The sequence below is a fragment of the Chiloscyllium punctatum genome, chromosome 34, assembly GCF_047496795.1.
Source record: "Chiloscyllium punctatum isolate Juve2018m chromosome 34, sChiPun1.3, whole genome shotgun sequence".
Lineage (NCBI taxonomy): Eukaryota > Metazoa > Chordata > Chondrichthyes > Orectolobiformes > Hemiscylliidae > Chiloscyllium > Chiloscyllium punctatum.
Window position 1 is genome coordinate 48,712,532 of NC_092772.1, and position 12,467 is coordinate 48,724,998.

General features: G+C 52.9%; 9 non-coding genes across 9 annotated transcripts; all 9 read left to right on the plus strand.

The window, feature by feature from the left end:
* Positions 1-1,123: 1,123 nt before the first annotated feature.
* trnat-ugu (transfer RNA threonine (anticodon UGU)) lies at positions 1,124-1,196 on the plus strand. The gene has a single exon. It is a non-coding gene; the product is annotated as a tRNA-Thr (tRNA).
* Positions 1,197-2,347: 1,151 nt separating this feature from the next.
* trnat-ugu (transfer RNA threonine (anticodon UGU)) lies at positions 2,348-2,420 on the plus strand. Its single transcript has one exon. It is a non-coding gene; the product is annotated as a tRNA-Thr (tRNA).
* A 1,152-nt stretch (positions 2,421-3,572) lies between these two features.
* On the plus strand, positions 3,573-3,645 carry trnat-ugu (transfer RNA threonine (anticodon UGU)). Its single transcript has one exon. It is a non-coding gene; the product is annotated as a tRNA-Thr (tRNA).
* A 1,150-nt stretch (positions 3,646-4,795) lies between these two features.
* Positions 4,796-4,868, plus strand: trnat-ugu (transfer RNA threonine (anticodon UGU)). The gene has a single exon. It is a non-coding gene; the product is annotated as a tRNA-Thr (tRNA).
* Positions 4,869-6,019: 1,151 nt separating this feature from the next.
* trnat-ugu (transfer RNA threonine (anticodon UGU)) lies at positions 6,020-6,092 on the plus strand. Its single transcript has one exon. It is a non-coding gene; the product is annotated as a tRNA-Thr (tRNA).
* Positions 6,093-7,245: 1,153 nt separating this feature from the next.
* On the plus strand, positions 7,246-7,318 carry trnat-ugu (transfer RNA threonine (anticodon UGU)). The gene has a single exon. It is a non-coding gene; the product is annotated as a tRNA-Thr (tRNA).
* A 1,151-nt stretch (positions 7,319-8,469) lies between these two features.
* trnat-ugu (transfer RNA threonine (anticodon UGU)) lies at positions 8,470-8,542 on the plus strand. Its single transcript has one exon. It is a non-coding gene; the product is annotated as a tRNA-Thr (tRNA).
* A 1,150-nt stretch (positions 8,543-9,692) lies between these two features.
* On the plus strand, positions 9,693-9,765 carry trnat-ugu (transfer RNA threonine (anticodon UGU)). The gene has a single exon. It is a non-coding gene; the product is annotated as a tRNA-Thr (tRNA).
* Positions 9,766-12,103: 2,338 nt separating this feature from the next.
* trnat-ugu (transfer RNA threonine (anticodon UGU)) lies at positions 12,104-12,176 on the plus strand. Its single transcript has one exon. It is a non-coding gene; the product is annotated as a tRNA-Thr (tRNA).
* Positions 12,177-12,467: the final 291 nt, after the last annotated feature.

Below are 12,467 nucleotides of genomic sequence, written 5' to 3' on the forward strand. Positions count from 1 at the left end.
AGCCGACTCTGTTTCAACGCTCGGGATGAGACTGAGGAGCACTTTGTTGGAATCGCTCCACGCCAGTTTGTGGTCCAAGCGGCTCCTTTGGCAGCACGAGCGTTCACCCTCCAACCACCGGATGAACGAGTCGAGCTCAGAAAAAACCCTGTTGGTCTGACCGCTTGCTGCTGTTTTTGTCAATCAAGAGCTTGGGAATTGATGTCTGAAACACCAAGGTCATTGCCCTGAAGTGACAGACACCTGTCTCCTCTCAAACCTGTTGAGCTTTTCCTGCAACTTCTGTTTTTGTCACTTACAGCGTTGAGTTGAAATCCACAAACTTCTTTTTTCTGCAGGCAAAGAACGGGGCTGTGTGTGTTGACGGATTTAACTTTGAGATCGCTGACCCCAGTCACTCCAAGCGAGCGAATGACAATTCCCAATTATGTCTGGACAGAAATCACAGAAGCATAGGATCTCTCCAGTTTGGAAACAGGCCATTCCGCCCGACGAGTCGCTCAGTGGTTCTCACTGCTGCCTGACAGCGCTACTAGGGACCCAGGCTCGATTCCAACTGTCGGGAGTCGATTCCGTGTCGAGTTTGCACATTCTCCCAGAGTCTGCGTGGGTTTGCTCCGGTTTCCTCCCACAGTCCAAAGACGGGCAGGTCGAGTGAATTGGCCATTCTAAATTGTCATCGATGCATTATTCAGTGAGAAACGGGTCTGGGCGGGTTACTCTTCAGAGGATCGATGTGGACTTGTTGGGCTGAAGGGCCTGTTTCCACACTGTAGCCAATCTAATTTATTCTAATCTCGTCAACACCGACCCTGCAGAGAGCAATCGACCCAGATCCATTGCGCACACTGCATCATTCTCCATTGAATGCTGACTAATCCACCCTTCCGGGCCCGCACAATCACCGGACACAATGGGACAATGAAGCATGGCCAATCCCGCAAACGCTACACATCTTTGTACTGAGAGCGGTAACAGGAGCAGCCGGAGCAAACCCACGCGCGGGCAGAATGTTCAAACTGCACAGACGGTGACGCGAGGGTCGATTGGAACCTGTGTCCCAAGCGCTTTGAGTCAGCCAGTGTGAACCAATCAGCCGCGAGCGCTAAGCGCGGCGCCCCCCGGCTCCATAGCTCAGCGGTTAGAGCACTGGTCTTGTAAACCAGGGGTCGTGAGTTCCAATCTCACTGGGGCCTCGTCAACCGTGCTGCCCGACCCGACCAAAGCCGACTCTGTTTCAACGCTCGGGATGAGACTGAGGAGCACTTTGTTGGAATCGCTCCACGCCAGTTTGTGGTCCAAGCGGCTCCTTTGGCAGCACGAGCGTTCACCCTCCAACCACCGGATGAACGAGTCGAGCTCAGAAAAAACCCTGTTGGTCTGACAGCTTGCTGCTGTTTTTGTCAATCAAGAGCTTGGGAATTGATGTCTGAAACACCAAGGTCATTGCCCTGAAGTGACAGACACCTGTCTCCTCTCAAACCTGTTGAGCTTTTCCTGCAACTTCTGTTTTTGTCACTTACAGCGTTGAGTTGAAATCCACAAACTTCTTTTTTCTGCAGGCAAAGAACGGGGCTGTGTGTGTTGACGGATTTAACTTTGAGATCGCTGACCCCAGTCACTCCAAGCGAGCGAATGACAATTCCCAATTATGTCTGGACAGAAATCACAGAAGCATAGGATCTCTCCAGTTTGGAAACAGGCCATTCCGCCCGACGAGTCGCTCAGTGGTTCTCACTGCTGCCTGACAGCGCTACTAGGGACCCAGGCTCGATTCCAACTGTCGGGAGTCGATTCCGTGTCGAGTTTGCACATTCTCCCAGAGTCTGCGTGGGTTTGCTCGGGTTTCCTCCCACAGTCCAAAGACGGGCAGGTCGAGTGAATTGGCCATTCTAAATTGTCATCGATGCATTATTCAGTGAGAAACGGGTCTGGGCGGGTTACTCTTCAGAGGATCGATGTGGACTTGTTGGGCTGAAGGGCCTGTTTCCACACTGTAGCCAATCTAATTTATTCTAATCTCGTCAACACCGACCCTGCAGAGAGCAATCGACCCAGATCCATTGCGCACACTGCATCATTCTCCATTGAATGCTGACTAATCCACCCTTCCGGGCCCGCACAATCACCGGACACAATGGGACAATGAAGCATGGCCAATCCCGCAAACGCTACACATCTTTGTACTGAGAGCGGTAACCGGAGCAGCCGGAGCAAACCCACGCGCGGGCAGAATGTTCAAACTGCACAGACGGTGACGCGAGGGTCGATTGGAACCTGTGTCCCAAGCGCTTTGAGTCAGCCAGTGTGAACCAATCAGCCGCGAGCGCCGAGCGCAGCGCCACCCGGCTCCATAGCTCAGCGGTTAGAGCACTGGTTTTGTAAACCAGGGGTCGTGAGTTCAAATCTCCCTGGGGCCTCGTCATCCGTGCTGCCCGACCCGGCCAGAGCCGACTCTGCTTCAACGCTCGGGTTTCAGACTGAGGAGCACTTTGTTGGAATCGCTCCACGCCAGTTTGTGCTCCAAGCGGCTCCTTTGGCAGCACGAGCGTTCACCCCCCAACCACCGGATGAACGAGTCGAGCTCAGAAAAAACCCTGTTGGTCTGACAGCTTGCTGCTGTTTTTGTCAATCAAGAGCTTGGGAATTGATGTCTGAAACACCAAGGTCATTACCCTGAAGTGACAGACACCTGTCTCCTCTCAAACCTGTTGAGCTTTTCCTGCAACTTCTGTTTTTGTCACTTACAGCGTTGAGTTGAAATCCACAAACTTCTTTTTTCTGCAGGCAAAGAACGGGGCTGTGTGTGTTGACGGATTTAACTTTGAGATCGCTGACCCCAGTCACTCCAAGCGAGCGAATGACAATTCCCAATTATGTCTGGACAGAAATCACAGAAGCATAGGATCTCTCCAGTTTGGAAACAGGCCATTCCGCCCGACGAGTCGCTCAGTGGTTCTCACTGCTGCCTGACAGCGCTACTAGGGACCCAGGCTCGATTCCAACTGTCGGGAGTCGATTCCGTGTCGAGTTTGCACATTCTCCCAGAGTCTGCGTGGGTTTGCTCGGGTTTCCTCCCACAGTCCAAAGACGGGCAGGTCGAGTGAATTGGCCATTCTAAATTGTCATCGATGCATTATTCAGTGAGAAACGGGTCTGGGCGGGTTACTCTTCAGAGGATCGATGTGGACTTGTTGGGCTGAAGGGCCTGTTTCCACACTGTAGCCAATCTAATTTATTCTAATCTCGTCAACACCGACCCTGCAGAGAGCAATCGACCCAGATCCATTGCGCACACTGCATCATTCTCCATTGAATGCTGACTAATCCACCCTTCCGGGCCCGCACAATCACCGGACACAATGGGACAATGAAGCATGGCCAATCCCGCAAACGCTACACATCTTTGTACTGAGAGCGGTAACCGGAGCAGCCGGAGCAAACCCACGCGCGGGCAGAATGTTCAAACTGCACAGACGGTGACGCGAGGGTCGATTGGAACCTGTGTCCCAAGCGCTTTGAGTCAGCCAGTGTGAACCAATCAGCCGCGAGCGCTGAACGCAGCGCCACCCGGCTCCATATCTCAGCGGTTAGAGCACTGGTCTTGTAAACCAGGGGTCGTGAGTTCAAATCTCACTGGGGCCTCGTCATCCGTGCTGCCCGGCCCGGCCAGAGCCGACTCTGTTTCAACGCTCGGGATGAGACTGAGGAGCACTTTGTTGGAATCGCTCCACGCCAGTTTGTGGTCCAAGCGGCTCCTTTGGCAGCACGAGCATTCACCCTCCAACCACCGGATGAACGATCGAGCTCAGAAAAAACCCTGTTGGTCTGACCGCTTGCTGCTGTTTTTGTCAATCAAGAGCTTGGGAATTGATGTCTGAAACACCAAGGTCATTACCCTGAAGTGACAGACACCTGTCTCCTCTCAAACCTGTTGAGCTTTTCCTGCAACTTCTGTTTTTGTCACTTACAGCGTTGAGTTGAAATCCACAAACTTCTTTTTTCTGCAGGCAAAGAACGGGGCTGTGTGTGTTGACGGATTTAACTTTGAGATCGCTGACCCCAGTCACTCCAAGCGAGCGAATGACAATTCCCAATTATGTCTGGACAGAAATCACAGAAGCATAGGATCTCTCCAGTTTGGAAACAGGCCATTCCGCCCGACGAGTCGCTCAGTGGTTCTCACTGCTGCCTAACAGCGCTACTAGGGACCCAGGCTCGATTCCAACTGTCGGGAGTCGATTCCGTGTCGAGTTTGCACATTCTCCCAGAGTCTGCGTGGGTTTGCTCCGGTTTCCTCCCACAGTCCAAAGACGGGCAGGTCGAGTGAATTGGCCATTCTAAATTGTCATCGATGCATTATTCAGTGAGAAACGGGTCTGGGCGGGTTACTCTTCAGAGGATCGATGTGGACTTGTTGGGCTGAAGGGCCTGTTTCCACACTGTAGCCAATCTAATTTATTCTAATCTCGTCAACACCGACCCTGCAGAGAGCAATCGACCCAGATCCATTGCGCACACTGCATCATTCTCCATTGAATGCTGACTAATCCACCCTTCCGGGCCCGCACAATCACCGGACACAATGGGACAATGAAGCATGGCCAATCCCGCAAACGCTACACATCTTTGTACTGAGAGCGGTAACCGGAGCAGCCGGAGCAAACCCACGCGCGGGCAGAATGTTCAAACTGCACAGACGGTGACGCGAGGGTCGATTGGAACCTGTGTCCCAAGCGCTTTGAGTCAGCCAGTGTGAACCAATCAGCCGCGAGCGCTAAGCGCGGCGCCACCCGGCTCCATAGCTCAGCGGTTAGAGCACTGGTCTTGTAAACCAGGGGTCGTGAGTTCAAGTCTCACTGGGGCCTCGTCAACCGTGCTGCCCGACCCGACCAAAGCCGACTCTGTTTCAACGCTCGGGATGAGACTGAGGAGCACTTTGTTGGAATCGCTCCACGCCAGTTTGTGGTCCAAGCGGCTCCTTTGGCAGCACGAGCGTTCACCCTCCAACCACCGGATGAACGAGTCGAGCTCAGAAAAAACCCTGTTGGTCTGACAGCTTGCTGCTGTTTTTGTCAATCAAGAGCTTGGGAATTGATGTCTGAAACACCAAGGTCATTGCCCTGAAGTGACAGACACCTGTCTCCTCTCAAACCTGTTGAGCTTTTCCTGCAACTTCTGTTTTTGTCACTTACAGCGTTGAGTTGAAATCCACAAACTTCTTTTTTCTGCAGGCAAAGAACGGGGCTGTGCGTGTTGACGGATTTAACTTTGAGATCGCTGACCCCAGTCACTCCAAGCGAGCGAATGACAATTCCCAATTATGTCTGGACAGAAATCACAGAAGCATAGGATCTCTCCAGTTTGGAAACAGGCCATTCCGCCCGACGAGTCGCTCAGTGGTTCTCACTGCTGCCTGACAGCGCTACTAGGGACCCAGGCTCGATTCCAACTGTCGGGAGTCGATTCCGTGTCGAGTTTGCACATTCTCCCAGAGTCTGCGTGGGTTTGCTCCGGTTTCCTCCCACAGTCCAAAGACGGGCAGGTCGAGTGAATTGGCCATTCTAAATTGTCATCGATGCATTATTCAGTGAGAAACGGGTCTGGGCGGGTTACTCTTCAGAGGATCGATGTGGACTTGTTGGGCTGAAGGGCCTGTTTCCACACTGTAGCCAATCTAATTTATTCTAATCTCGTCAACACCGACCCTGCAGAGAGCAATCGACCCAGATCCATTGCGCACACTGCATCATTCTCCATTGAATGCTGACTAATCCACCCTTCCGGGCCCGCACAATCACCGGACACAATGGGACAATGAAGCATGGCCAATCCCGCAAACGCTACACATCTTTGTACTGAGAGCGGTAACCGGAGCAGCCGGAGCAAACCCACGCGCGGGCAGAATGTTCAAACTGCACAGACGGTGACGCGAGGGTCGATTGGAACCTGTGTCCCAAGCGCTTTGAGTCAGCCAGTGTGAACCAATCAGCCGCGAGCGCTGAGCGCAGCGCCACCCGGCTCCATAGCTCAGCGGTTAGAGCACTGGTTTTGTAAACCAGGGGTCGTGAGTTCAAATCTCACTGGGGCCTCGTCATCCGTGCTGCCCGACCCGGCCAGAGCCGACTCTGTTTCAACGCTCGGGTTTGAGACTGAGGAGCACTTTGTTGGAATCGCTCCACGCCAGTTTGTGGTCCAAGCGGCTCCTTTGGCAGCACGAGCGTTCACCCCCCAACCACCGGATGAACGAGTCGAGCTCAGAAAAAACCCTGTTGGTCTGACAGCTTGCTGCTGTTTTTGTCAATCAAGAGCTTGGGAATTGATGTCTGAAACACCAAGGTCATTACCCTGAAGTGACAGACACCTGTCTCCTCTCAAACCTGTTGAGCTTTTCCTGCAACTTCTGTTTTTGTCACTTACAGCGTTGAGTTGAAATCCACAAACTTCTTTTTTCTGCAGGCAAAGAACGGGGCTGTGTGTGTTGACGGATTTAACTTTGAGATCGCTGACCCCAGTCACTCCAAGCGAGCGAATGACAATTCCCAATTATGTCTGGACAGAAATCACAGAAGCATAGGATCTCTCCAGTTTGGAAACAGGCCATTCCGCCCGACGAGTCGCTCAGTGGTTCTCACTGCTGCCTGACAGCGCTACTAGGGACCCAGGCTCGATTCCAACTGTCGGGAGTCGATTCCGTGTCGAGTTTGCACATTCTCCCAGAGTCTGCGTGGGTTTGCTCGGGTTTCCTCCCACAGTCCAAAGACGGGCAGGTCGAGTGAATTGGCCATTCTAAATTGTCATCGATGCATTATTCAGTGAGAAACGGGTCTGGGCGGGTTACTCTTCAGAGGATCGATGTGGACTTGTTGGGCTGAAGAGCCTGTTTCCACACTGTAGCCAATCTAATTTATTCTAATCTCGTCAACACCGACCCTGCAGAGAGCAATCGACCCAGATCCATTGCGCACACTGCATCATTCTCCATTGAATGCTGACTAATCCACCCTTCCGGGCCCGCACAATCACCGGACACAATGGGACAATGAAGCATGGCCAATCCCGCAAACGCTACACATCTTTGTACTGAGAGCGGTAACCGGAGCAGCCGGAGCAAACCCACGCGCGGGCAGAATGTTCAAACTGCACAGACGGTGACGCGAGGGTCGATTGGAACCTGTGTCCCAAGCGCTTTGAGTCAGCCAGTGTGAACCAATCAGCCGCGAGCTGCTGGGCGCAGCGGCACCTGGCTCCATAGCTCAGCGGTTAGAGCACTGGTCTTGTAAACCAGGGGTCGTGAGTTCAAATCTCACTGGGGCCTCGTCATCCGTGCTGCCCGGCCCGGCCAGAGCCGACTCTGTTTCAACGGTCGGGATGAGACTGAGGAGCACTTTGTTGAAATCGCTCCACGCCAGTTTGTGGTCCAAGCGGCTCCTTTGGCAGCACGAGCATTCACCCTCCAACCACCGGATGAACGAGTCGAGCTCAGAAAAAACCCTGTTGGTCTGACCGCTTGCTGCTGTTTTTGTCAATCAAGAGCTTGGGAATTGATGTCTGAAACACCAAGGTCATTACCCTGAAGTGACAGACACCTGTCTCCTCTCAAACCTGTTGAGCTTTTCCTGCAACTTCTGTTTTTGTCACTTACAGCGTTGAGTTGAAATCCACAAACTTCTTTTTTCTGCAGGCAAAGAACGGGGCTGTGTGTGTTGACGGATTTAACTTTGAGATCGCTGACCCCAGTCACTCCAAGCGAGCGAATGACAATTCCCAATTATGTCTGGACAGAAATCACAGAAGCATAGGATCTCTCCAGTTTGGAAACAGGCCATTCCGCCCGACGAGTCGCTCAGTGGTTCTCACTGCTGCCTAACAGCGCTACTAGGGACCCAGGCTCGATTCCAACTGTCGGGAGTCGATTCCGTGTCGAGTTTGCACATTCTCCCAGAGTCTGCGTGGGTTTGCTCCGGTTTCCTCCCACAGTCCAAAGACGGGCAGGTCGAGTGAATTGGCCATTCTAAATTGTCATCGATGCATTATTCAGTGAGAAACGGGTCTGGGCGGGTTACTCTTCAGAGGATCGATGTGGACTTGTTGGGCTGAAGGGCCTGTTTCCACACTGTAGCCAATCTAATTTATTCTAATCTCGTCAACACCGACCCTGCAGAGAGCAATCGACCCAGATCCATTGCGCACACTGCATCATTCTCCATTGAATGCTGACTAATCCACCCTTCCGGGCCCGCACAATCACCGGACACAATGGGACAATGAAGCATGGCCAATCCCGCAAACGCTACACATCTTTGTACTGAGAGCGGTAACCGGAGCAGCCGGAGCAAACCCACGCGCGGGCAGAATGTTCAAACTGCACAGACGGTGACGCGAGGGTCGATTGGAACCTGTGTCCCAAGCGCTTTGAGTCAGCCAGTGTGAACCAATCAGCCGCGAGCGCTGAGCGCGGCGCCACCCGGCTCCATAGCTCAGCGGTTAGAGCACTGGTCTTGTAAACCAGGGGTCGTGAGTTCAAATCTCACTGGGGCCTCGTCAACCGTGCTGCCCGGCCCGACCAAAGCCGACTCTGTTTCAACGCTCGGGATGAGACTGAGGAGCACTTTGTTGGAATCGCTCCACGCCAGTTTGTGGTCCAAGCGGCTCCTTGGGCAGCACGAGCGTTCACCCTCCAACCACCGGATGAACGATCGAGCTCAGGAAAAACCCTGTTGGTCTGACTGCTTGCTGCTGTTTTTGTCAATCAAGAGCTTGGGAATTGATGTCTGAAACACCAAGGTCATTACCCTGAAGTGACAGACACCTGTCTCCTCTCAAACCTGTTGAGCTTTTCCTGCAACTTCGGTTTTTGTCACTTACAGCTTTGAGTTGAAATCAACAAACTACTTTTTTCTGCAGGCAAAGAACGGGGCTTTGTGTGTTCACGGATTTAACTTTGAGATCGCTGACCCCAGTCACTCCAAGCGAGCGAATGACAATTCCCAATTATGTCTGGACAGAAATCACAGAAGCATAGGATCTCTCCAGTTTGGAAACAGGCCATTCCGCCCGACGAGTCGCTCAGTGGTTCTCACTGCTGCCTGACAGCGCTACTAGGGACCCAGGCTCGATTCCAACTGTCGGGAGTCGATTCCGTGTCGAGTTTGCACATTCTCCCAGAGTCTGCGTGGGTTTGCTCGGGTTTCCTCCCACAGTCCAAAGACGTGCAGGTCGAGTGAATTGGCCATTCTAAATTGTCATCGATGCATTATTCAGTGAGAAACGGGTCTGGGCGGGTTACTCTTCAGAGGATCGATGTGGACTAGTTGGGCTGAAGGGCCTGTTTCCACACTGTAGCCAATCTAATTTATTCTAATCTCGTCAACACCGACCCTGCAGAGAGCAATCGACCCAGATCCTTTGCGCACACTGCATCATTCTCCATTGAATGCTGACTAATCCACCCTTCCGGGCCCGCACAATCACCGGACACAATGGGACAATGAAGCATGGCCAATCCCGCAAAAGCTACACATCTTTGTACTGAGAGCGGTAACCGGAGCAGCCGGAGTAAACCCACGCGCGGGCAGAATGTTCAAACTGCACAGACGGTGACGCGAGGGTCGATTGGAACCTGTGTTCCAAGCGCTTTGAGTCAGCCAGTGTGAACCAATCAGCCGCGAGCGCTGAGCGCGGCGCCACCCGGCTCCATAGCTCAGCGGTTAAAGCACTGGTCTTGTAAACCAGGGGTCGTGAGTTCAAATCTCACTGGGGCCTCGTCATCCGTGATGCCCGGCCCGGCCAAAGCCGACTCTGTTTCAACGCTCGGGATGAGACTGAGGAGCACTTTGTTGGAATCGCTCCACGCCAGTTTGTGGTCCAAGCGGCTCCTTTGGCAGCACGAGCGTTCACCCTCCAACCACCGGATGAACGAGTCGAGCTCAGGAAAAACCCTGTTGGTCTGACTGCTTGCTGCTGTTTTTGTCAATCAAGAGCTTGGGAATTGATGTCTGAAACACCAAGGTCATTACCCTGAAGTGACAGACACCTGTCTCCTCTCAAACCTGTTGAGCTTTTCCTGCAACTTCTGTTTTTGTCACTTACAGCGTTGAGTTGAAATCCACAAACTTCTTTTTTCTGCAGGCAAAGAACGGGGCTGTGTGTGTTCACGGATTTAACTTTGAGATCGCTGACCCCAGTCACTCCAAGCGAGCGAATGACAATTCCCAATTATGTCTGGACAGAAATCACAGAAGCATAGGATCTCTCCAGTTTGGAAACAGGCCATTCCGCCCGACGAGTCGCTCAGTGGTTCTCACTGCTGCCTGACAGCGCTACTAGGGACCCAGGCTCGATTCCAACTGTCGGGAGTCGATTCCGTGTCGAGTTTGCACATTCTCCCAGAGTCTGTGTGGGTTTGCTCGGGTTTCCTCCCACAGTCCAAAGACGTGCAGGTCGAGTGAATTGGCCATTCTAAATTGTCATCGATGCATTATTCAGTGAGAAACGGGTCTGGGCGGGTTACTCTTCAGAGGATCGATGTGGACTTGTTGGGCTGAAGGGCCTGTTTCCACACTGTAGCCAATCTAATTTATTCTAATCTCGTCAACACCGACCCTGCAGAGAGCAATCGACCCAGATCCTTTGCGCACACTGCATCCTTCTCCATTGAATGCTGACTAATCCACCCTTCCGGGCCCGCACAATCACCGGACACAATGGGACAATGAAGCATGGCCAATCCCGCAAACGCTACACATCTTTGTACTGAGAGCGGTAACCGGAGCAGCCGGAGCAAACCCACGCGCGGGCAGAATGTTCAAACTGCACAGACGGTGACGCGAGGGTCGATTGGAACCTGTGTCCCAAGCGCTTTGAGTCAGCCAGTGTGAACCAATCAGCCGCGAGCGCTGTGCGCGGCGCCACCCGGCTCCATAGCTCAGCGGTTAGAGCACTGGTCTTGTAAACCAGGGGTCGTGAGTTCAAATCTCAAAGCCGACTCTGTTTCAACGCTCGGGATGAGACTGAGGAGCACTTTGTTGGAATCGCTCCACGCCAGTTTGTGGTCCAAGCGGCTCCTTTGGCAGCACGAGCGTTCACCCTCCAACCACCGGATGAACGATCGAGCTCAGGAAAAACCCTGTTGGTCTGACTGCTTGCTGCTGTTTTTGTCAATCAAGAGCTTGGGAATTGATGTCTGAAACACCAAGGTCATTACCCTGAAGTGACAGACACCTGTCTCCTCTCAAACCTGTTGAGCTTTTCCTGCAACTTCTGTTTTTGTCACTTACAGCGTTGAGTTGAAATCCACAAACTTCTTTTTTCTGTAGGCAATGAACGGGGCTGTGTGTGTTCACGGATTTAACTTTGAGATCGCTGACCCCAGTCACTCCAAGCGAGCGAATGACAATTCCCAATTATGTCTGGACAGAAATCACAGAAGCATAGGATCTCTCCAGTTTGGAAACAGGCCATTCCGCCCGACGAGTCGCTCAGTGGTTCTCACTGCTGCCTGACAGCGCTACTAGGGACCCAGGCTCGATTCCAACTGTCGGGAGTCGATTCCGTGTCTCGTTTGCACATTCTCCCAGAGTCTGCGTGGGTTTGCTCGGGTTTCCTCCCACAGTCCAAAGACGTGCAGGTCGAGTGAATTGGCCATTCTAAATTGTCATCGATGCATTATTCAGTGAGAAACGGGTCTGGGCGGGTTACTCTTCAGAGGATCGATGTGGACTAGTTGGGCTGAAGGGCCTGTTTCCACACTGTAGCCAATCTAATTTATTCTAATCTCGTCAACACCGACCCTGCAGAGAGCAATCGACCCAGATCCTTTGCGCACACTGCATCATTCTCCATTGAATGCTGACTAATCCACCCTTCCGGACCCGCACAATCACCGGACACAATGGGACAATGAAGCATGGCCAATCCCGCAAACGCTACACATCTTTGTACTGAGTGCAGTAACCGGAGCAGCCGGAGCAACTCCACGCGCGGGCAGAATGTTCAAACTGCACAGACGGTGACGCGAGGGTCGATTGGAACCTGTGTCCCAAGCGCTTTGAGTCAGCCAGTGTGAACCAATCAGCCGCGAGCGCTGTGCGCGTCGCCCCCCGGCTCCATAGCTCAGCGGTTAGAGCACTGGTCTTGTAAACCAGGGGTCGTGAGTTCAGATCTCACTGGGGCCTCGTCATACGTGCTGCCCGACCCGGCCAGAGCCGACTCTGTTTCAACGCTCGGCATGAGACTGAGGAGCACTTTGTTGGAATCGCTCCACGCCAGTTTGTGGTCCAAGCGGCTCCTTTGGCAGCACGAGCGTTCACCCTCCAACCACCGGATGAACGAGTCGAGCTCAGGAAAAACCCTGTTGGTCTGACTGCTTGCTGCTGTTTTTGTCAATCAAGAGCTTGGGAATTGATGTCTGAAACACCAAGGTCATTACCCTGAAGTGACAGACACCTGTCTCCTCTCAAACCTGT